Below are 25,042 nucleotides of genomic sequence, written 5' to 3'. Positions count from 1 at the left end.
CTTTCCTCCATTGTAGGTTAATGGCTCAGTCAGGATTAAAACCGTCATGGCTGTGGTGGTAATGAAAGCCTTGATATGGTGTGAACAGAGCCTGGTAGTGTATTACATAAATTATATCTATTTTATTGTCCTTTTTATAGCAAAAAGCTGAGGGATGTGTCTAATGTGATGTCATTCAGGAAGCGGAGTGCTCCCAAATGTATTATTGTTTAGCCTATATAATTAGAGTCCCACATATATTATTATTCACCTGTAGAGAACCAAAATGTAAAATGTCCAGCAACAAACTATTCAGAATGCTACAGGCGCTGCAGATGAAGACAAATGTAGAAGCCGAGGCTGAGCGATGAGCATGCAGAATGCAGACACCTGTTTCCATCCTGGTAGTTACTGAGATTTAAAGCTGTCATTTCAGTGACTAACCAAACAGCCATTGGGAAAGATTTCAACATCCCCTGCAGTCTTAAAGTCACCATACACTGCACATTCCTAGCATGCACAAGATCACTACTCAAAGAAAGGCGACTCTTTAATTATATTTATTAAATACGTATTTAATGATAGCAAATATGGATTAAGTATATCCATTATTGAGGTCTATTTAACCTCACATAACTAATAACATCATGGTATATACTGTAGGTATTGGGTATACTTTAATTTCTCATTTATTATGGAAAATGTACAGAACATTTAATGATCCTGTGAACAACATAATAGGACCACGAGCTAGAAGACGCCTGTAACTGGCAATGTAGAGTTATAAACAATGCTCACTTGGTGGAGTCCTGTGTGATAGGCATGGGCTGGTACAGGGTGCCAGTGCTGCATCTACCATGAAAGAAAGCTACAATATTGCTAAACAGTCAGTCGAAGTGGTTGGAAATGCTAAAAAATAAAAGGAAAGAAAATATATGTTATCAAGTTTTGACAAGGTCACACACAAGCCATATATGGAACTAAAAAGTTGCTTATAGAAATAATGGAATAATGTAACCTCAGAGAGGAAACTATATGCTGGCTAGCAAGCAGCTTTTTCAATTCTTTGCAGAATGTGGAGTATCAATTTAGTGTTAGATGAGCAACTGAATCCTATAAGACACATTATTTCCTAGGAATAATCTACTCCTAAGGGTTCTTTCACACGAGCGTATATTGGCCGCTGTTTTCACGGCCGGTCAATGTACGCTACCATCTGATGCATTGGATTCCAATGCATCAGATCACACAGGCGTATTGCCGCAGCGTAAAAGCACCCGGCCAGCAAATATAACGGCGAGCACTTTTATGGCGGGCAGGAAAGATAGTCCTTGAACTATCTTCCCGGCCAGAATAAGTCAATCTGACTCCCCTTCTCTCCTCCTCTCTCCTCCCCTCCGGCTGTTTGCAATGGGAGGGGGCGTAAATAAGCTCCGCTTGTCCCATTGCTAGCTGTGGACAAGGGGCAGGAGCTTATCTCCGGCCCCTTCCCGCCCCCTCCCATTGTAAAACAGCCAGAGGGGAGGAGAGAGGCAGAAAGTCAGCGAGGGGGAGGGAAGGCATTGTGGGCTCGGTCTATATGCACCGGGCTCGGGCCATCTGAACGGACGCACAAGCGTTAGCTTTGTGCGACTGTTAACGCATTTTTATGTTAAGACGCCAATGGCCATGTGAATAAGCCCTTAGGGATGTTTCGCACCAAAATTCTCAGGCTACCTGCAGATTTTGATGCAAAATTGAAAATAGCTTAAAACCTGCCTGCAAGTCTGCATCAAAATCCACAATTCAACCTGCAGATTTTGGTGTGAAATTCTGCAGCTGCGGATTTGTTTGCATCCTGCGGCAGAATTCCGTCCCATGTGAAAGGACCCTGACAGCTACAGTGTTTTATATGTCATTGTCATACAACGCAGTCATAGCAACCAGTTACACTTCTCTCAGGCCTTCATTTGAAAACCATATTGGTACAGGAAATAGGCAAGAAAGCTGAACAATGCTGAAATTCTCTTTTGGGGCTCCTGTCCACGGGTGATAGTGCATTGCGTTACTCGTGACGATAATCCGGACGCAAGTAACGCAGTGCACACTTTCCATAGCATTTCTATGGAAAGCACAGCCCCCTGTCCACGAGCGGAGAATCATAGCGATTCTCCGCTCGTGGGACTCAAATCGCAGCATGCTATGTGTCAGTTCTCTCCCCTCCTCCCTGGCGGCAGAATATCGCTAGCAATATTCCACCTCACCCGTGGACAGGGGGCCTTAATCATGGGGCAGTGTATTTTAGCATTTCTTTTATCACTAATGTACTATTTATTTTGAGGAAATTCGGTGAAAGAAAGTGTTATTGACACACCTTTAACAGGTAAACTGAAAGGTGACATGCACAGATGTGGGGAAATTTTGTGTTGTCACCTGCTTCCTCATTCCTTCCTTGCTAGGAAATGAGCCAAACATCGCAACATACACTATGAACTCCAGTGTGATTGGCTGCAGCAATCTGTGATGTCCTGTTAGCAGGCTGCTGCAGGCTGTAAGTGTCACGTCACAGGGAAGACCTGGAGCTGCCGGTGCCAATATGCTCCCTGAAACAACAGTGAGGGTTTTTTTGGCATGTCAGTGTCTACATTTCCCTGCTTCTTAGGCTTACTTGGGAAACTTCCTAGGTTATTAAAAGTCTGGTGGCAAATTGACTTCAACCCCTTCCTGACCAGCCCATGAAAATTAAAAGAGTATTCCTGGATATTTTTAACTTTTGCTATTGATAACTAACTGTTCAGCAGTAGATCATTGGCAAGGATCTGTCACTTGGATCTCTGTTGATCAGTTGATTCAACCATGCTGCTATTGCTATTGCCATCTGAGGAAGCAGGAAGCACTGACCATGCAGTAGCTTGGGTTGGTATTGCAGGCACAGCTGCTATTGAATTCAATGGGAGCTGTGATTACAATAGCAGCAAAATAGCAGTGCTAAGAATTGAACCACCACACCTGTCCTCTAGAAGAGAAGAACAACAGAAATAAACACAAAGAGAACATTAAAAACTCCAGATGTCGCACTTGGACAGATTTGAATCTACAATTCCAACACGGCAAAGAAGCAGTGCTAACACCTGAGCCACCAAACTCATCTATGATGCTATAGATGAGGGGAAGAACCACAAGAATTCACACAAATAGAGCCAGATGTTGCCCTTGGCCAGATTTGAATTTTAAACCCGTGTACTGCACAGCAGCAGTGCTAACAACTGAGCCACCACACTTGTCTGTTTTTCTCTAGAGGATAGGAAGAATAACAAGAACATGAAGAGAACATAAAAATGTTATGCAGATGTTGCTTTGCTCAGATTTAAATCTACAACTCCTACAACTCAACCCACACACTTGTCTGTTCTGTTCCAGAGGAAGGGAAGAACAACAAGAATAAACACAGAGAAAACATAAAAATCATATCCAGATCTTGTTCTTGGGCAAAATTGAACTTACAACTCCACAACTGCAAGACAGGACTATTAAAAACTGAGCCACTACATCTGTCCTATCTGATCCAGTGGAGGAGAAAAACAGGAAGAATAAACAGAAAAAGAACATAAGAACACTATCCAGATGTTGCCCTTTGACAGATTTTAACCTAAAACTTCAGCAGTGCTACAAAACTGGGCCACCATGCATGATATTTTTTTAAGGAGACATAGAGAGAACATACACAGGTCATGCCGATGTTGCCCTTGGACCCCAGCATTGCAACACACCAGTGCTAATAACGGAGCCACCGTGCTTGTTCTTCCTTCTTTCTTATTTTACTTCCTTCTCCTCCAGTGGAGAAAGAGAAGAGGAAGAAAGCTAAGGAGAAGAAGAAGTACAAGGAGGAGGAGAAGGAAATGTAGAAGGAGGAGGAGAAAGGGAAGACGGAGAACAAGACAATCATATTCTCCTTCTCCCACTCTGGAGAAGAAGAAGCAAGAGGAGGAAGAAGTAAGAAGCTTGGTCGCTCAGTGGCAAGCACTGTTACCTTGCAATGCTGAAGCTCTCTTTGTTTTTATAATTCTTGTGCTTCTCCATCTTCTCCTCGTCTGGAATAGGGAGACAAAAAGAGGTGTGGTGGCTCAAGTGTGAGCATTGCTGCCTCGTAGTGCTTGAGTTTTAGGTTCTAATCGGTCCAAGTGCAACATCCGGATGTTGTTTTTATATTTATTATTCCTGTTTCTCTCCTCCTCTGAAGCGGAAAAGACAGGTGTGGTGGCTCAGTTGTTAGAACTGCTGCTTTGCAGGGCAATATCTGGGTAGAGTTTTCAAATGTCCATGCTAATGTTACCCATGATAAGATTTGAACCTAGGTCCTTAGTATTTAAAGACAACAGTGCTAACTCCTGAGCTACACTTGTAGAAAAACCCACACATCTCAATTTAGTGAGGCCAATTTTTACTCATTGATTTTAATGGGAGTTGGCATTGACCATTCTGATTTCCGATTAACATTTGAAAATCGGGTTAGGCACTCCCGACCCGAATATTTTAATAATTGCTCAACACTAGTCATGACACATCTAGTTTAGTAATATAGATTTAAAAAACAAAGGAATAGGTCAAATATTTGTTGGACTAATTAAACTAAAGTGATATTGCAGTTAGGAGTTTTCAAGGCTAGTTTTAGACAAGCATATTGTGGTTGCATTTCATGTCCGTAATGGGAGTAGATCCAGTACTGCTCCTGCTTCCTCTGACCTTTCATATAATAAAATGGATATATGAATCTATGTTATAGCATGTTATGTCAGAATTCTAGGTGATTATAAGACTCATAGCTTTGCACTGTGTTTTGCAATAAGGCAAGAAAGCTTTGAGTTCCTTAAAGTCTAATGATAAAACAGTTGCATTTTTTTTATTAGATGCATCATGGGAATGAGAAGCAGGACTCAGCGCAGTTGTATGATTGCTTGAAACCAGCATGGCTAGAAAGAAAGAAAACAAATGATCTGCTGATTAGTGTGCACACAATTTTGTTATTTCTACCAACTTATGCTTTAGCTTAAAATGTACTGTTTTCTTTAGCTTTCCAATGTCTGCTGTGAGTAGAAAGACACAGTGCATTCCTACAGTGGGCAGGACTGGTATATTTGCAGAAGATGGACAATGCAAGAACTTTCTAAAGAAAGTCAAAAAGAATAAAGATTCACTAGATAGCTGAAAGAAATGTCCATCGTAGCGCAAACAGGAACTGTGACCAGTTTGCAATACTACATTGTTTCTTCGGCAGCCTTCATTTGTCGAAGACAGTCCAAAGAAGGATGAGAATAAAAGGAAAAACGGAGTCACCATGTAAAAACATACATACTAAAATATCTACATTCCCACAGACTATTAACTAGGAGTCTCAAAATCTGTCCCTGTTCTTGCTTGACATAGTCAACCTGTGGCCATCTTCTCCATGAATTTCATAACAACATTCTCACTGAATATCTTGCCAGAAAGCCTATAAACTATTTTGTATATGACACTCACTCAAAAAAAAACTTATAAAAACTTGAAACATTGTACTTGATAACAAAGGTGAACTTTTTATTTTATTAATTCTTTGAGGATTTTAATTTAAAAAAGAAAAAAAACAGGTTCCTTCAAGGGGGCAGTGCAATCAATAACATTTCAAACAGCTTAAAGAATGATGATCATGGTATGCTCCACTCCTTGAGCAAAATGATGGCGCGTCTGTTTTAAGGTGGGCTGCCTTAGACCTTGGCCAAAACATTAAGTGTTGAGGTTACTATATGACTATAATTCTGAGGGAATTACATATACAAAAATTACATATACGCTCAAGGTTATTGAGGATACCACTTGTTTGTATGAAACCATTTAACATTTAAGGAACAGAAATGCCTGCCTGCCACACCCAGCACTCCGAGACGACTCTGTTGATCTGGTCCCCATATTACTCGTATTCCTCTCGACTAATGACCTAAGTAGATCGCAGGATTTCCAGATATTCTTGTGTGTATTGGAAACAAAGGTGAACTTTTTAAATATACATTCAGGTGGTGAAATATTTAGTTCTATGGTGTTCAGTGTATTTCTTAAAACTTTTTCACCTTTCCAAATTAAGATGCACAACAGGTGGCCAATAGTTCAAAGATGTCTGGCATGTTCTGAGCTGCAGGCAGAGCACAGTGACAGGCCAAAAGGTAATGCTGACACAAGTCTTAACAAAAGAATGCTAATGTCAAAAGACCACTGAATATATCATGTAACCTACACTCACCCTTAAAGGGTTGATCTACATATACTAATTAGCAGGGCATTAGACATTCCCTTCCTGATTCTTTACCTTGGTCAGTCTCCTTTCTAAAGACTTGGACAATAAAATTACCAAAAGATGGGTATGTATAACTAAGGATGTGAATACAGTTATGTAGTGGCCCAGTACATGCTTTCCTGGTCCCCTCCATAATGTCATACATGTCATGTCTTATGTTGGCGCAGTGTGCAAATCTGTTTAATCATTCTGTTATGTGTATTGCACAGCTGCAGCGCGTGATGGGTTAAGTGTCTGCAAAGCCTGTGAACTGTCTGAAAATGTATCAGGTTATGTCCTGTCACATGGTATGAGTGAGGCTATAAATGTGAGTGTCTGACAGTGGGAAAAGGTCCATGCTTTCTGGGTTCCTGATCAAGAGTGCCAGCTGTATGAGGGTACCTTCAACTTTCATGCAGGGAAGGATGGAAGAAGAGGAGAGGTTATCTGGACTGCCTGATCTAGAATAAGAGAGAAGTGAGCCCCAATTGGAGAGAGAGCTTGAGAGAGAAGTAAGTGGAGTTTTCCCCAAGGCCCAGTGCAGAGGTACTCTTCTTCAATTGTTCACGCTCAAGCGTCCTGAAGTCTGGGACTGCCAAGTGGAGGTACTCTTTGTCAATTGTTCACACCCAAGCGTCCTGAAATTTGGGACCGCTGGGTGGAGGTACATGTCTTCAATTGTTCACACAAGTCTGTCTAATGCCTGCACGTGGAAGATTGTCTACTTTGCTTTGTACTGCTGAAGTTTGTTTAAGTAAAGTTGTTCCAGGCCCTGACCATTCCCAGGGACCTGAGGTACGCAATATCTGTCTGCGGCACATTTATTCCCACCCAAGGTCATTCCGGTGTGTATCGGAATGGTGGCATCACCCGTGACAACCACTATCCCTATTTTATCGTTTATTGGGCATCCCTCTCCTAGGGGTGTCCAGAAGAGGCCCAGCACTGCCCTGGCCGAAGCTATATGCATCCCTCCAGGAGGTAGCGTGGTAAGTGCCGCCGTGACAAGCCAGCATCTTGCCCTCCCAGCTCCTCAATGTATGCCCTGTGTCTGGGGTCACCCTACAGAATGCTGCAGTTATATTGTCCATAGCCATCAAATATAGCAAAATAAGAGCAAGCATCTGATTTATTGTCAAAGCTACATCATTGATTTTATTAACTATACATTATATAACCCTGAAAGAAGAGTACTGAGTGAGCTAATCAAATGTTCCACAATTCATATTGGAAGTTACCCCAGATTCAGGAGCTCTGACAGACATAGAAAAAAGACATCTCCTTGAAGAAGTACAATACATGGTGTTACTGCCACATAACCCAAGTATCCATCTTATGGAGGGACTCTCCCTACTTTTGACTTGAGTCCCTCTATCTCCTCTTTAAAGTGTACCTAAAATTTCAGATAACTTTTCAGATAAAGCTGCCGTGTGTGCATGAAGAATAACACTATTTATGGCCATTCGGTGACTTGATTCCTGCATTTTATTCCCATTTCCTATCTCTGCAGGCCATCTATCTGATTCTCAATCCTCGCAGGACTGGTGGGAGAAGCCCTGCTGCTGTTATGCTGTGTGTACTATAGACTCTACACAAAGAACCGCAGATTCTGGTCTCTAAATGTCTATAAAATCATCATGTATGACAGCTTACAGCCAGACTGAGTTGTTCAGATATCTTTTCTGTAGCTAAATCAAAGTAACAGTGACTTGCTATTAGCAACATCTATGTGAGTCTCTCCATCCCTCCTTCCCTCTACTCTGCTTGCTATACAATTAAATGAGAGCAATGACGTATCACCTCCTTCTCATCCTGTCATCTCATGTCAATCATATGACAGCAGGCAGTGGACAGCAAGATAAGAGGAAGGGAGACCCTATTGGCCAGCAATTTAGATGAATTTTTCAGCACAAAAACATAATTTTTAGTAAATAAATAACACTTTTGCTAGTTATCACACGGACTATCATATAACCACAAGTGGTTTGAAAGTTAGTGGCCATTTAAAGTTCCTTGTTTTTGACCTAGGAAATAGATTCACATGCATAAATTCCTAGCTGTATATTACAGCCCAGATTATTATATTATTATATATATATTATTTCATGATTTGGTAGGATTTAAATCTTAAACATTTCTATATTCAGATAATTTCTGTGCTAATGTGTAGATTAAAAGCTATTTTGGGGCATAGATATGCATAAAAAAGGTTATCTTTCACACAATAAACGCTATGTATCCAACAAAATCTGCCAGTAAATATATAGTTACAGATGTAACATTGGTAATGCACCTTGCATTAGCAGGTTACAGCTATAATAAAGTCGTGGCTTAGCAATGCTACGATAATTGCGTAGTACGGACTGCCTTTCAAAGTGAATGGCAGTGGCTGCGCTACTCAGTTAGCTTAGTGTGGCTGACAAGCACCTAGCAGTCTGGCTGCAGCTGTAGCATGCCTGATTTGTAAATCACAGCTGCTATGTCTCTGTATACTAGCCTTCACAACTATTTTACTTGGCACTGAGCTACATCCTTCTGTAAATGTACTAATAGGAACAGTGACCTGATGCTACAGTGCCACTGGCTGATACTATTGATGTAGCAGAAAAAGCTGGGATTGAAGTTTTGGATGCTGTGCCAAATTTAAGGTGGGCGAGATACAGAATTTTAATGCCAATTGATTTTGAAGATGTCTGCAAATTATGTCCTATGAGGAACGGTTAAAGGATCTGGGCATGTTTAGCTTGCAAAAAAGAAGGCTGAGAGGAGACTTAATAGCTGTCTACAAATATCTGAAGGGCTGTCACACTGCAGAGGGATCAGCCCTATTCTCATTTGCACAAGGAAAGACTAGAAGCAATGGGATGAAACTGAAAGGGAGGAGGCACAAATTAGATATTAGAAAAAACTTTCTGACAGTGAGGGTGATCAATGAGTGTAACAGGTTACCACGGGAGGTGGTGAGTTCTCCTTCAATGGAAGTGTTCAAGCAAAGGCTAGACAAATATATAAATCCTGCACTGAGCAGGGGGTTGGACCCAATGACCCTGGAGGTCCCTTCCAACTCTACCATTCTATGATTCTATGTTTTCTTGCTTGACTGTTCATAGTATTAATATCTAAAGCACCAGTTATATAGAGTAATTTAGCTATACACAATATGCACCTGGGGATATCAGGCATGGTGCAATGATTTTCTTTGTGGTGCTGGTCACAAGTGAACACTGGGGAAAATTTATTTTGGAAATTGTCTACTCCATCTACAGTAGGACACTTAGAATGGGTTAGTTACATATTCAAGCAATGTTGCTATAGCAGTAGGTCTCTGTTCCTGTTAATACATTTACAGAAGGGTGTAGCTCAGTGTCTAGGAAATTAGTTATGTAGGCTGATATATAACTATATATTTACTTGCATATTTAGTGGGCTGAAATACAAACCAAGTCTATAAAGATGAATCTTTTATACTAAGGCCTCCCTCACAGAGGTTTCAGCAGTGTTGTCATCTATACAGAGACAGCTGTTTCGGGGTTTGGAAAGATGTTACCCCTCCCAACCCACGTCACAGGCCTCTCACTAGCCAAGCCAGGATCCGACTGCACACTGATGAGGGGCAAAACCCCTGAAACAGCTGTCTGTGTATGGATTCTGGCTTGGCTTTCAATTCCCAATCATTGCTCTACAGACCTGTATAAAGGGTCAAGCATTGATTTGAAGGAATGCTGCCATCCAATAGGTAGTGCTGCAGAGGTATTGTTCCATCTCCCTTATTTGCATCTTAGCAAGAGGAGAATGGATGGCCTTATAATTCTCCTCATTCACCTCCTAGATGCTCTCTCTAACAAGGCTGAAAAAAGGGTATATGTTCATCCACTTCAGCCTTTTACCCCTGCAATGTTGATCCATAGGAAGGCAAAAAGTCCAATGAGGCAGAAGCCATTTTTCGTTATATAAGGGGAAAAAAATCCTTCTTGACTCTAAAGTCTGACAAACGGAATACCCTATGGATAAACAAGCTTTCTGAAGTAAATAGTGATTATAACATGTAATATTGTAATGCTCAAGAATTGCGCCCAGGCCTTTCTTAAATTCACCAACAACACATCCTCCTGTTGTTGCCAGCTAGAGTGGAACAGCCAAGTGTGGTGGCTCAGTTGCTGGCAATGCTGCCTTGGAGTGCTGGGGTTGTATGTACAAATCCAACCATGGGCAATATCTAGATGAAGTCTTTCAAGGTCCATGCAGGGATTTGAACTTAGGACCCCGAGCCACAGTGCTAGCAATTGTGCCACATTTATAGACAGCATCCACACCACAAATCAGCTTAATTTTTTCAGCCACTTGATAATGAAAAGCAATACTATAAAAAGATCTCCGTTTTCATGCATATGGCCTTTAATAGTTCTTAATTTACACATTAGCACAACAATCATCTGAATATAGAAGTGTAAAATTCAAATCCTACCAAATCATGAGATAAACGATAGGAACAAGACACTTTCTGAAATAATATAGAAAGCTTATACATGCAAATCTATTTCCCAGGTCAAAAAGAAGGAAATTTAAAGAGCACCTGAGTTTTCATCAAATATACCAAGCTCTCCTTGCCCTCTGATTTGCTGCCGTTTGCATCTTTTTTCATGTCTGTAAGTTTTGATTTTTAGGTGATTTTCCCCATTTTTTTGTTGTGCTGTTTGCAATTTACTTTCAGGGAGTGGTCATTTAGCTAGCCTAGTATTCTGACAGTTGTTCCCTGTCCTGACTTCCTTGCCCTTACTTCCCATACAACATTGCGCAGTCTCTGGTCCAATCACCAGGGAGGCTGTATCTGAATGCACATTCTTTTGATTTCCCAGGATGATCAAGCATTTTGAGGCAATCTGGCCAAATGGTTAATAAACCCATTATAATGTTTGTTTAATGTTTGCAACAAACACAGACACACACTGTTACAGCAGGAGAGGCAGAGGTTGTTAAGATAATTATGACAGTGTCTGCAGATCTAGGCAAAAATAAGTGAATGCCAGCAGAACAACAATCTGCATCCAATCTGTCAGCCTGCAGCATCTGAGTGCATGGGAGTGCCCCTGTTAAGATAGTTTCTCCCCCGGTTGCTATGGAAATGTCCCTATGTCCCTGTTAATATAGAAGCCCAAGACAGACAGTGAGTTGCAGAGAAGCTGGACTGGAAGGAGACCCCTTAGTGGCAGCCGCCTCAGACTAGATTTACAATGATAAAGCAACAAAATTTTGAATACAAATAAATTACAGAAATTATTAAACTAACGCAAGCTAGTAGATGAGCATAAGTTGTCTGAAAGGTAACTACTCTTTTAAATGGTCACTAACTTTTCAAACAACTTGGGCTTATATGATAACCAGTGTGATAACTAGCAAAACTGCTATTTACTTTATTTACTAAATATTATGTTTTTGTGCTGAAACATCCCTCTAAAGCGCTGACCACTAGGCGTTTTCCTAGTGGCCTAATGCACACGGGCGGCTGTTGGCAAATGCAGCCCATAGGACATGCATTGAAAAATGCATTTCCATGCTCACAAGTGGAAATCAACTGTTATATTCCGCTCATGGGGTGGAAATCGTGGCATGTCCCATTTTAGTGCGAGGCTCGCACAGCCGCATCATTGCTGCGCGCTGGTTCTGCACTGCACATGTGCAGCTGTGCGCCAGCCGGAACATCCGCAGCACAGAATGAAGACGCCGGACAGGTAAGCCGGAGGTCACTGTAGGGGAACAGGGTCGCATCCCTCTGCAGTCGGAATCCAACCCGTCCGTCTGCATTCGGCCTAACTCTTAGCTTGCTGTCCACTGCCTGCTATCAAATGATTGACATGAGAACAGAATGGGAAGGAGGGGATAAGTGATTGTTCTCATTTAATTGTACAGCAAGCAGAGCAGAGCAGAGGGGGAAGGAGGGAAAGAGAGACGCACACAGATGCTGCCTGCAGCTAATAGCAAGCTACTGTTTACTTTTTTTTAGCTACAGAAATCATATTTCAAGGACTCAGTCTGGCTGTAAACTGTCACGCATGATGATTTTATGTATCTTATAGACATTTAGACATGTACACACATAGCAGCTTATTCTGAAAAGTCACCTAAAAAAGTAGATACACTTTAAAGAGTAAAAGGAGATATGTTTGAATATGCGGTAGAAGTATGTGATTACCTTCTGTTTTAAGTGTAGCCCTTCCTAGCTCCTCATCTTCAGATCTTTAACGCTCAACATTATACTTTGTATTTGCAAATTATCATGCACATTGCCTTTTTTCAGAAAGTGGTTGTATCAAACCCATTTTAAAAATCCTATTAAAGTCGCCTGAGGTAATAGAAGGGGTCTTCTGTTAGAAGGCTCATGTATTAGTGCAGATTGTTCCCATAAAGATAACTTTCCCCACCCACCCCTATTAACTTCCATTCAAGTGAAAGTTTTTTGCAGGATTCAGTAAAGGTCCATTTACACGCAAAGATAAACTTTCAAACGATTTAGCGATCATTTTGCATAAAGTGTTAATGGCCACTGATGGCCATTAACACTTTATCATCTTTATTTGCATGTAAAAGGCCTCCACAAGCTGTTTGCTGAGCCCAGTGTGTGATTAATCACACGCCCAGCTGTGCGCAAAGTTGCATTGTTCTCATCGCGGGTGGCAGCAGAATACAATGTTAACTGCTCACTCCCCGTGGAGATAACAGCCTGCAGTCTTCTGACAGATAAAGGTGTTTTCTTTATCTCCAGTAGCTGAACGATGGATTTAAGTTCACCTTAAAATCATCGTTAAAACGAAAAGGGCCCGATGACCGCGTTTGGTCGTTTGAACGAATTTTGAGTGAAAATTGTTGCATCTAAATGGGCCTTTACAGATTACAGCTGATCCCTAGGACACCCAAGTGATTAGCTTCTCATCAGGGGACTCTCCTAAAAAGAAAGATTGTACAAAAATGACTACTTCTTTCAGCAAGGGTAACCCAGGGCAGAACCTAAAAGACCAACTGAATATACATTCTAACCCAGTCACATCTTTTGCTATACTGGAAAGGACATTCTTTATTAAACAGATCATAGAAATCAAGTAAATATACTTGACATGATATAGGACTTGGCATTATGAAACTTTTAATGCTAATTTTTAGTTTTTAAACATCCCTACATTGGATTTCTAAGAGAAAATACAAAACATTCACATATCCTGCAAAAAGATTCCTTCTTTATCACCCTTGGCTTTATCAAGCCTTTAATAGAAACTCCAGTAGGCAGAGATAAAATCATTTCCTAGAGATAATACACAAATCTTTTCCAGGGAGACTCAGTAATTTTACCCCAGGCAGTTCTGATAGTTTCGACAAGCAAACATCACGCACAGAACTATGCCGTGTTTATGTAATCTAAAACCTCATATTATATGTAAAAACGATACGCCCTTTGTACTTCACTCAAGCAGGCGGAAGCTGACACACCTCGCTTACTGTAAAAATGGAACAGATTGACAAACATTTGTCCACTATTTCAATAACGAAAAAGTTGCTCTTTTCACCATTTAATGCAATTGCATAATCAGCATTAACACAAATCATCAGATTCTGCTCCCAGGGTTTCAGACGGACGTATTTGGGCACTTTTTTGCGCACGAAAAAAGGTTGTGTTCAATATGCAAAAAGTAGAACCCATTGACATCAGCGTTCTCATTTCCCTTTTTTTGCACACGCATTTCTTCGCACGTTCAAAAAATAGGACCTGTTCTATTTCACTGCGTATTTGCACACCAAGATCCCATAGAAGTCTATTGGAGGTGTGGAAATGTACACGCAAAACACAAGAACATGTGCAATATGCTGCGCAATTCTTTAAAAAAAAGAACATATCTGGACCTCATGAAGCTAAATAGCCTTTTAAATAAAAGTAGGGGGTGTCACGCACATATGCGAACATGTCCTGCGTGTACAAAAAAAGTACACACTCAAAAATCAACCTAGTTTACTGCGCAAATACTTTGCACTGAGGCAAGGGGATTTGCGCTTATGCTCGTCTGTAGCTGTCCTTACAATGAATGGGGAGTAGAATAATAACATAAAAGGGGTGCCTTGAAAATAATGTTCATTTTTAGAAAGAAACCCCCTGCAGATAGATCCAATGTGCAATACAGTCTATGATATTATAAATTAGGAATTGCATATAATAATTTGTAGAATGTTTCATAAGAAGACTTCATTTGTACAATCCTCAATTTCATTCTTTTTTCATAAATTTCCACACGCAGTGGTCCCACATGGGTAAAACACTGACATACATGCACTGTACAATACTACATGTCTTGCACTGCTCCTTACCTGTGTCAGGTGAGCTGCTCCCCTGGACACCAGAAGTGCTGCACAAGATACTGAAGAAGCCCGTCTTCATTACAGAGAGTGATTTACAGCTTACAGTACTTATACACTATGTAAGAACTTACTTTATTTATATCAGTTCTTAGCTTATTTATCTTTAATCTTAATTGATTTTCTTATTATAGAATGCCCTAAGGCCCTAAAAGTGGTTCTACCCTTGGCCTATAAAAAGGCTCTCGGAGGCTACTTGTATGTATTGGACCTCTATTTCTGCTTGTGTAGAGCTTGTTTACCACTAGACGCCTCTATAACAGAATCGAAGAGTTTAAGAGGGGAATTAGAATGCACGAAGCTGGATTGTTGTATCGATGAATTGCCGCCATCTGGGCTGTTCTGATTAGATTGTTACGAGGTGTTCGGACCAGTGGATGCATAAGGGCACACATACAAGGCGACCAGGCTCAGGATGCCCTTGACAGACCAGTAGAGAGAATTATCTGATCATCAGACAAGAACAAGCAGCTCCAACTGCTTCGTTGTCCACCATCCAGAGACACATGGCACTATTGTTACAGGCTCTGTTAAAACTATTTCCAGGCGCTCGGCTAAAGAACATTGCACCTCATGGTGCTTATTATGTGTATTGCCACTCACCGTCGCTTCCTTTTGTGGTGGTGTAATGAATGACAAAACGTGCGCTCGCCAAGAGTCCTATTGCAATCCCACCTACTGCAAGAGCCACGATTTCAGGCAGGAAGTATATTTGCGCAGGCACTACTCATTCACACGGGACCGGGTAATCACCTCACCTGTATTTAAAAGGCTAACGTGACGGTGATCATGGATATGCACTGCTTCTATCACATACCCGCGTGTGAAGATGTCTGTGTTTGCGCATCTCCCATAGACCTCTCTAGGGCTCTTTGGTAGAAGATAGTTCAGGTCCTATTTCTTTGCGCCCGTGAAAAAAAAGACACAAAAAAGTAGGAATGAACCCATTGAAATCAATGGGTTCTATTCCATACAAAAAAACGCAGCTTATCATATTAATCTATCAAAGCCCTTAAAGCTTAATAAGGTCCAGCTGCCTTCTTTTCCTGTGTATTGTGCTGTAACACACCTTTCTCTTTGTGCAAATCTTGCACCTGCTATAGATTTCTATGGTAGTTTCACTGCGCGAAGGGCAAAAAAATGGAGCGGGGCCTATTGTTTGCGCATGCACAAAATGCACGCAAAACGCGCTTCTGAGAACGAACCTATTGAAATCAATGGGTTATATTCCCTGGGTTGAGCATGTGCAGATTTTGCATACGCGTAAAATGTGCGCAAACACGCTGGTTTGTCTCTGTCCTTCATTTATTCATTCATTTTTTTTGGAAGGGGAGGATTCTGAGTTTTGCCGTGGAGCCCCATGAGTTCAATGTATGCTTCTGACAAGTGGCGGTGTTCTAACACTGATCCTGGAATATTTGAGGGTAGAACATTTTTTTTATAAGTGTAAATACAAAAAATAATTAGAATTATAGCTGGATTTAACAATTAGCACTATTTTTAATTGGAAAACCCCTTTAATACACTTAAATAAATGACAGTGAGACATATATTAATGAGATGCATATAAGTGCTAGATTTTTAGTTGTGTGCTGCACGAATCACATAGGTCCTGTGTAATGTGATCAGTTGTGCAATGTGTACACAGGAATCACTTTTTAAAGAATATTGAATACGTGCAGAGAATAGCGTTGCTCAATAAGAACCTTTATTTTAAGCTTAAGGCACAAAATATATAGTGACAAAATTCTCTCCCATGACGTCAAGTCACTCCAATGTACATGGCAGAGTTAATGACTTAAATATGATAAGTTTCAGGTAGTGACTGTAAACCAGACACCAGAGAGAACAGGCTAAAACTTGCCTTCCCATTCAATGTACAGTTCATTCACACATTCAGTATGAAACTACAATGCAATGGTTTTCTTTATTGCTCATTAATACGTGAGTATATTGTATCATAGACCTCTGCTATTTGTGTATTTACTGAAATCGTATTCGCTGACATGTCAAAAATCAAAGGACAAGAACTAATATTGTATAGGACCCCCTGTAGCACGGTAAAGTGCAGGAACTCAACATAGCATGGATTTCATAAGTGGACAGAAGACCCCTGGAGGGATGTTGATCCATGTCATCTGGATAGCCACTCACAGCTCCATGGTATTTGCAAATGTAGGATCTCAGGTCCAAATTGACCTCTGCACTAAATCAAATAAATGCTTGATTGGGCTAATGCAGGGCAAAACATACAAGTCACACTATTTGTAGGAAATCATCAGAAGTCTCCTTAAACCAGTTCTAGACAACTTGGGCCCAATGGCACGGTGCATTATCCTGTTAGAATATCCCATAACTGTGGAGGTACACAGAGTCCATAAAGGGCTGCAAATCAGTAAAAAGTAGTAGGCACCAGTCAATGACATGTTTAGGTGAATTAGTGTACCCAAAACATGTCATGAAAACAAACCCCACACCATTATGAAACCACAACCAGCCTGCGCAGTGCCTTCTTAACAACTGGGATCCCTGGCTTCATGGGGTCTATGTCACCATCAGCCCAAAACAATTAGTACTGGGACTCATTGGACCACATTACATGCTTCCACTCATCTAGAGTCCAGATAGCAAACTCACGAGCCAAGGTGAGATGCTGTGTCCTGTGTACTGATGCTAACACAGGTACTCTAGTAGTAATGGTAATGGAAGCTTAATAACTCTTCACTGACCTCCAGGATTGCGTGTAGAGCCTCTTGCTTTGTCTTCGCACAGACAATTCTAGCCAGACACTGACGGCCACAATCATTGTGCACCCGTGGATGGCCAATGTGCTGTTCACTGTGGCTGGTAGCACCTTCAATTACAAATTCCCGATACTCATGTGACACACTGGATCAAGGGAAGTATAACCCCTTAGTGACCAGCCCATAGTGGGTTTTTTTCGTCCTAGCAAAGTGGGCTTTAATGCCGGAGGACGTAGAAACATGCTTCCTGCAGGGATTAAAACCACGTGGGCTATGGACGTGACAGCTCCATGCTGTCGGTGCCTGGAGGTAGCTGACAACATGGAGCTGTTGTCCCGGCTGTAGAGAGTTCCCCCGGCAATGCGATCGGTGCTATCCAATGGATAGCACCGATCGCATTAAAGTGCAAAAATGTTTTTAAAAAGTTAAAGATTCAGCTGCCCTCATGGATCGGGAGGCAGGAAATGTGTAAAAAAAGGGGGAAAAAGTTAGGCTGGGTTCACACAGGGCGGATTCCCGTCGGAAATCTCGCGGTTTGGCCGCAGCAAAAACCGCGAGATTTCCGCCGGGAGAACCCGCGACGGCTTTGAAGTGGCCCGGCCGCTCACTCTTCCGCTGCGGCCGACGCTCCCATAGAGGAGAGCGCGGCCGCAGCGGAAAGAAAAGATAAATAGACATGCTGCATATTCTAAAGCCGCGGTTCCTGCCTGACTTACCGCAGCGGATTGGCCGTCCCGTGTGGACGAGATTTCCGCGGCAAATCCGCCCTGTGTGAACCCAGCCTTAAAGTTTCATCTCCCCTCATAAGGGGGTGAAAAACTCATCCCTGTCCCCCATGATGTCCGGGGGAGATTGGAACCCACCGTGGGCTTCTGCACATGCGCAGAAGCACAGAGGACCCGGGAAATTTAAAATTTCCCTGCACCCGGCTGTCAAAGATAGCTGAGTGCAGGGAGATGTCGCCGGGGACCGCTATATGCAGTTCCTGGTCACATGATCACCATTATCCATCATTTTTCTATGAGAGTAGCTGGCATTAATGAGAAACAACTATTTGGTTGCAATTGTAATCTTTCTATAATTGGGAAGCAGTCTTAAAGGGACTCTTTTTTTGTATTAATTAACCCCATAATGCTGCAGGACGTAACTTTACATCCTGGCAGGGTGTAGTTAACACAACAGCACATAAACTTACGTCCTGTGGATGGCACAGACTCAGAAATTAGCACGCAACACCCCAAAGTGAGAGCTAGTTGATAGTCAGCCTCCCACTGCAACAGTTGAGATCGATGAGAACACCGATCCGCACTCTTAACCTTTTACATGCCAAGATCAATGTGTTCCCTCTATGACAACCCTGTGGGTTGTCATGGCTACTGGACGCCATACACTGGTGTTCAGACAGAGGTACTGCAATGCATCAGCATAGTGATCAGAGCTTTTATGGTTTAAGTCCTGTACAGGGACATTAAAAAAATGTTTTAAAAAATAGTGTAATAAAAAAACATAGCAAAAAATACTTTTTTGCGTACTTTCCCCAGTTTGCATAATAAAAGAAAATGTAAAACTCACATATTTGGTATCATCGTATCCGTAATGATGTTTATAAGAAATTGAACACACTATTTATTCTGCATGGCAAAAAACAATGAAACATGAAAAAAAAATGCATATTTTCTTAATTTTGTCTCCCAAAAAGTGCAATAAAAGTGATCAAAAAAAGCCGTATGCAGCCCAAATTGGTGTCCATAAAAACTACAGTTCATCATGCAAATAACGAGTCCTCACAGAACTCCGTCTGTGGGACAATAAAAAAGCTTTGAAACTTTGAACGCAACCATGTAAAAAGGAAAGAAAATCTTTAAAAAATAATATGTTTTTATTGTGCAAAAGTGGAAAAATCTAAAAAGCTAACCTCAAAGGTCGAGTCTGCTGGCAGGAGGAAGAGTGCGCACAGCGGCCACTGACTTGTTTCTCCTAGTGGCTGCAACACGCACTCAGTTTCCCACTGTTCCCCTGCACACACTATATATATATATATATATATATATATATATATATATATATATATACCTCTGTTGGGAGCTACTCCCAGGGAGAGGGGTTAGAGGAAGATAGCTCAGAAGTTGCAGGAAGGGCGGCAACCTTGAAGTCCGGTGTGGATCAAGCTGTTACTGCCACAAGCCTGACAGGAAAGGACAAACCCTAGACTGACACTCTGGTTGGGTACGGTATAATGGCCACTACTATTTGTTATTATTGCTTCCAAAATAGATCAACTACTTGGGTTTTACCACCAAATCTGGCGTGGACCTGGGTTACTGAGATGCAACCACCCATCTAGATAATCTAGATGGAGGAGTAGTGACTAATCTCCTATTGTCACAATATACATTCATCCTGGAACATTCCTAGTCTGAATCACTGGCCACTCGTATTGGGGGGTATTAGAGCTGATATCGGAAGTGGAGGTTGATGGATAGATAGAGAGAAAGTTGGCTGTGTGCGGTAGATTGGGATGAGGGTGATGCTTGGAAGTCACCTGTTACCACATATACAATTCCATGTCACCCTTGATAGACCACCTGACATATTAGCTCTTATTTATTTATAATAGTGAAGAATTTTTGCAAATAGTCTTAATAAAAAATATCTATTAGGGATGAGCGAGCGTACTCGGAAAAGCACTACTCGCTCGAGTAATTTGCTTTATCCGAGTATCGCTGTGCTCGTCCCTGAAGATTCGGGTGCCGGCACGGAGCGGGGAGCTGCAGGGGAGAGCGGGGAGGAACGGAGGGGAGATCTTTCTCTCCCTCTCTCCCGCCCGCTCTCCACTGCTCCCCGCTGTGACTCACCTGTCAGCCACAGCGGCACCCGAATCTTCAGGGACGAGCACAGCGATACTCGGATAAAGCAAATTACTCGAGCGAGTAGTGCTTTTCCGAGTACGCTCGCTCATCTCTAATATCTATACAATTTTGTATATGCAGCTCCTAAGCGGACCTACATGTCTCCATGGTTACAGACTACAAGCAAACCTTGTGTGTAGTCGGATCCTGCTGTTATGTTTTACAGAACAAAATGAACCAACTCACCCTCAGAATGTGCGGACTTGTCTGGAATCAATTGTCGAAGACAGCAAGAAAAACATCCAGTATCCATAAAATCACAGCTTTATTAAGACATATTAAAATCCCAACAGGAAGGAAACATATTGGTGTGATGTTGACGCATTTCAAGCTGTCACAGCAGCTACTAGTCATAGCATAACAACATGGCACACCTGCTCAGTTTAAAAAGAAACATAGAAACTATAAAAAAAGGTAATCATGTGACTAAGCAGAAAAAAAGAGGTAATTAGCAGGTGTTATACCTCCCTTTTTCTTCTTTTTTTCCCTGCTTAGTCACATGACTAACTTTAGAGAATTGAAGCATGGATCAAAGACCAGGCAGATGGGACTGAGGATAATATTGAACACAATTTTACAGATACACAGCTATACAGCATTGTAAGTACAATAATATTATTAACCTAATTATATTAGAATATTTGTGATCAAATAGACATTGTTATGGGAGGATCATGTTCCTTGCCTTTAATTTGGTGCTGCCAGATCGATACTAGTTTTGTGGGTATAAATCTAATTGAGAATTTAATTGGGTAATGATAGAATAATCCATTACCAACCCCCACATTTTATTCTGGCAATACAATTCTACAATAGAAGGTGTGTATTTAACTAGGATAACAGCTGGGTGTGTATGTTCAATTTCGACTTGTGCCTTAACATAACACACCCTAGGCCACTGCACCACACAATGGACATACACACACTTTGCTGATATTTTATGTCATGTGTATATACATCTTGACTTTAAAAGATTACAGAGCGCATTCCTCATAAGATTAAATGTAGGCAAATGGCTTGGTGCAGAACGTCACTGAAGGGTTGAGCACGTAATGCACACTTAATGACATAGGTAAAAATTTTTGCATGCGGAAACTGAAAAATTTCTACCAAAAGCTTCTAGTGCTTTGAAATGTAAGAGGCTGATTCATTGCTTTCATTTTTTATTGTCCTTGTGCCTCCATTTGAATATGAACCTAGCCATAGTTATAAGATTTTCACTGAGGTGTCCATTTGCATATTAAGGCGACCTTCACAAGGGCTATAAAATCAAGCAGAAGCTAGCTGCACAAAAGAATCGCAGCTAGCGCTGCAGAAAATGCATGGGTGATTTCCCGCGATCAAGTTCCGAGCTTAATTAGCAGTGAAATTGCCCATTCACACGATTAGGACCTGCGTGTTTTAGCAAAAAAGTGCTGCAACTCCGGGAGGAGAGAGAGAAATGAAGGAAAGCTCCAGGGGAACCACCTTCTCCGTGGGGCTTCCCTTCATCTCAGCAGGACTAGAGGGATATCCCCAGCAGTGCAGATGCTGGGGTTCTTCTGCAGGGGAGAAGAAGGTATTCCCCAGCAGCAGGGAGAGAGGGGGGGGGGGGAACAACTCTCTCCCCGCTGCTGGGGAATTCCTTCTCCCCTGCAGAAGAACCCCAGCATCTGCGCTGCTGGGGATATCGCACACGAAAATAACACATATTAACCCCTTCAGTGGCGGGTTTCTTACCACCCTGTCAGACCCACCAGGTCAGATTTCTGAAATGGACCAGTCATTTAAAATTTTAACTAATTTTCCAGTCGCGTTTCAAGAGCCATAACTTTTTCATTTTTCCATTGATACAGCCATATGAGGGCTTATTTTTGCGGGACGAGTTGTATTTCTTGATGGCATCATTTTTGGGTATATATAATGTACTGCATAAGGGTGCTTTCACACGACCGTGTTTTTCTGCGTACTTAGGTGCGTACATACGTCCGCACGTAGGTACGAGCAAAAACACGCGTGAACACATCTGCGTGCTTGTTGTCAATGGAGCCGCGGCTGCTGCTCCATTGAAAACAATGGTCTGCTGGAACACCTGAATTGTTTTTCAGGGAAGGGCTTTACATATAAGCTCTTCCCTGAAAAAGAAAAATTTTAGTGTAAAAAAAAAATTAAAAATACAGACATTCTCTTCAATGGAGCCGCTGCTGCTGCTGCCGGCGGCTCCATTGGAAACAATGCTCTGCCGGCCCCCTGCATTCTTTTACAGGGAAGGGCTTTACATATAAGCCCTTCCCTGAAAAAGAAACATTTTAGTGCAAAAAAAAAACTTACCTCTCTGCCGCTGCCGTGACCCCGCGGGCATGAAGAACACATCTTCACCCCCACTAGTTAAAATAATTCCTTGCTGTGGCAGATGCAGCAGAGGAATTCTTTAATTCTCAACTGCAGCTGTCACACATGACAGCTGCGGTAGAGAATCCTGCTGCCGGCATCCCCGTCAATGGCTTTTCAGGGAAGGGCTTCATAAGCCCTTCCCTGAAAAGCCATTTAAAAAAGTGCATTAAAAAAAATCAATACTCACCTCCCTTCAGTTGCCGGGGCTCAGCCGCGACTTCTGGCACTGTCCCCGGCTCCGTAGTTCTAAGCTATCAGCAGCCGAGGATTTAAAATCCCTGTCTGCTGGTAGCTCTGATTGTGATTGGCTGAAGTTCTCCAGCCATTCACAATCAGAGCTACCAGCAGGCGGGGATTTTAAATCCCCGCATGCTGCTAGCTGAGAACTATAGAGCCGGGAACAGCGGCAGAAGTCACCACTGAGCTCTGGTAGCCATCAATGGCTTTTCAGGGAAGGGCTTCATAAGCCCTTCCATTAAAAACCTTTTAATATAGAGTGAAAAAGAAATCTATACTTACCTGCCGGGGTCTTTTGCCACTGTCCCCGGCTCTGTAGTACTGAGCTATCAGCAGGCGGGGATTTTAAATCCCCTGCTGCTGATAGCTCAGCAGCGTTACCAAGCTGGGGACAGTGGCAGAAGTCGCCACTGAGCCCTGGCAGCTGTCAATGGGTTTTCAAAAGAAGCTGAAAAGGCTCTCAAAATAGTGTGAAAAACAAAAAAAAATAATACTCACCTGCCCGGCTCTGTAGCTCTCAGCTATCAGCAGCCAGGAATTTAATATCCCCGCCTGCTGGTAGGTCTAATTGTGATTGGCTGAGCACTTCAGCTAATCACAATTAGAGCTACCAGCAGGCAGGGATTTTAAATCCCCGGCTGCTGATAGCTCAGCAGCGCTACAGAGTCGGGGACAGTGGCAGAAGTCGCCACTGAGCCCCGGCAGCTGTCAATGGCTTTTCAGGGAAGGGCTTCACCTGATCAAGAACTCGATAAGAGTTTGAAACGCGGTCTCTGATCCTGACGTCATGGCACCTGTTTAATAAAGCAGGACACTTTTCCTTTTAAATCAAACAATTTTCGTACACTGTTATTCGTACTTTAAATAGCACCATTGAAAAGTACAACCCGTTCCGCAAAAAACAAGCCCTCATGCAGCGATGTCGACGAATAAATAAAGGAGTTATGATTTTGTAAAAGTGGGGAAAAAAAAGTGAAAAGGGGAAAAAAGGGGGGGGGGGTCGGCATCATTAAGGGGTTAAATAATGTACTATCTTCCTTCTCTGGGCCATTACAAATGCAGGGATACCACATATGTAATTTTGTACAAAGTAAAGGGAGAAAGGTGTTTTTATTTTTACTTTTTTAAATAATTTTTTTAACAATTTTTTTAAACTTTTTAAAAAATGTTGTCCCTTTAGGGGACTTCCACAGAGACTCATCAGGATCCCCTGATCACATTGCAGGGGTCCGATGTTGTCAGCCCTTTACATGCTGCAGTTGCATAGACCGTGGCATGTAAAGTGTTAACACAGCAGAGATCGGAGGTTTTCTCCATTCTCTGCTGTGTAAGAACTGGTGCTTGGCTATCCTCTGACAGCCTAGCACCAGCTCTCTCTCGTCCGGCTTCTGACAAGCCGATGGTCTCCGTGGCAACCTGTAAACAAAGCAGTGCAGGAGTTAAAAAAAGAATCGGGAGGTTGTCGGCAGATCGGTAATATCTTCCTGCTTCTTTTTTTAAAGTCCTGCAGTGTTCAGTGTGGGACTGTGCAGGCAGAGCACAATGCTTGAGCTTATGGCATTGTTCTCTGCAGGTCCCATAGTGAAACATAGCCCATATCATTATGAGCAGTGGAGCTCGTCCTGTAAAATTTCCAAAGGGTTAAAGTAATTAAGCTTAATTGCCTATTTAAATAAATGGGAGCATGCTTGCATGTTTTTTTGCATGCTCAAATACACAAAACATTGAGCACGCAAAAAATACAGTAAAATACAGATACATAAGCGCGAAAACACAACGCCGATCACACATAAATATGCTTACACTTGTGTGAAGCCAGCCTTAACACTTTAATGATCACCCATACATCTTTTGATGGGGGGAGCGGATGCTCAGCTGTTGGATGACAGCCAGGCACTTGCTCTAACATCGAGGACCAAAGAAACTTTGGATCCCTGATGTTTACCATTTACATGCTGTGATCAGTGGTATTGCAGTATGTAAAAGGCTGACAGAGGGAGGGAGCTCCCTCTGTCACCTATCAGCCCCCCACGATGTGATCACGGGGTCCCGATAGGTTGCTATGGCACTGGGAAGCTTGGATATAGCCTCCCGTCTACCAGCTGTGGTTGCCTATG

The 25,042-nt window shown here is 42.1% G+C and overlaps 1 long non-coding RNA gene across 2 annotated transcripts in view; it reads right to left on the bottom strand.

Annotated features, from left to right (window-relative positions):
- Positions 1–600: 600 nt before the first annotated feature.
- The window catches only part of LOC136575449 (uncharacterized), a 37,145-nt gene continuing 12,703 nt past the window's right edge, over positions 601–25,042 (bottom strand). Inside the window, exons 1-3 of one of the 2 annotated variants that reach the window (XR_010786297.1) lie at positions 14,615–14,684; positions 2,333–2,561; positions 601–888 (exon numbers count right to left, since the gene is read on the bottom strand). This is a non-coding gene — a long non-coding RNA (uncharacterized lncRNA). Of the gene's footprint in view, positions 889–2,332; positions 2,562–14,614; positions 14,685–25,042 lie in introns of those variants that run through there. The other variant, XR_010786298.1, reaches the window with a different exon arrangement.

This window comes from Eleutherodactylus coqui, chromosome 1 (assembly GCF_035609145.1).
Source record: "Eleutherodactylus coqui strain aEleCoq1 chromosome 1, aEleCoq1.hap1, whole genome shotgun sequence".
Lineage (NCBI taxonomy): Eukaryota > Metazoa > Chordata > Amphibia > Anura > Eleutherodactylidae > Eleutherodactylus > Eleutherodactylus coqui.
The sequence above is the reverse complement of the archived record's forward strand: the minus strand, read 5'-3'. Positions and strand labels throughout refer to the sequence as shown.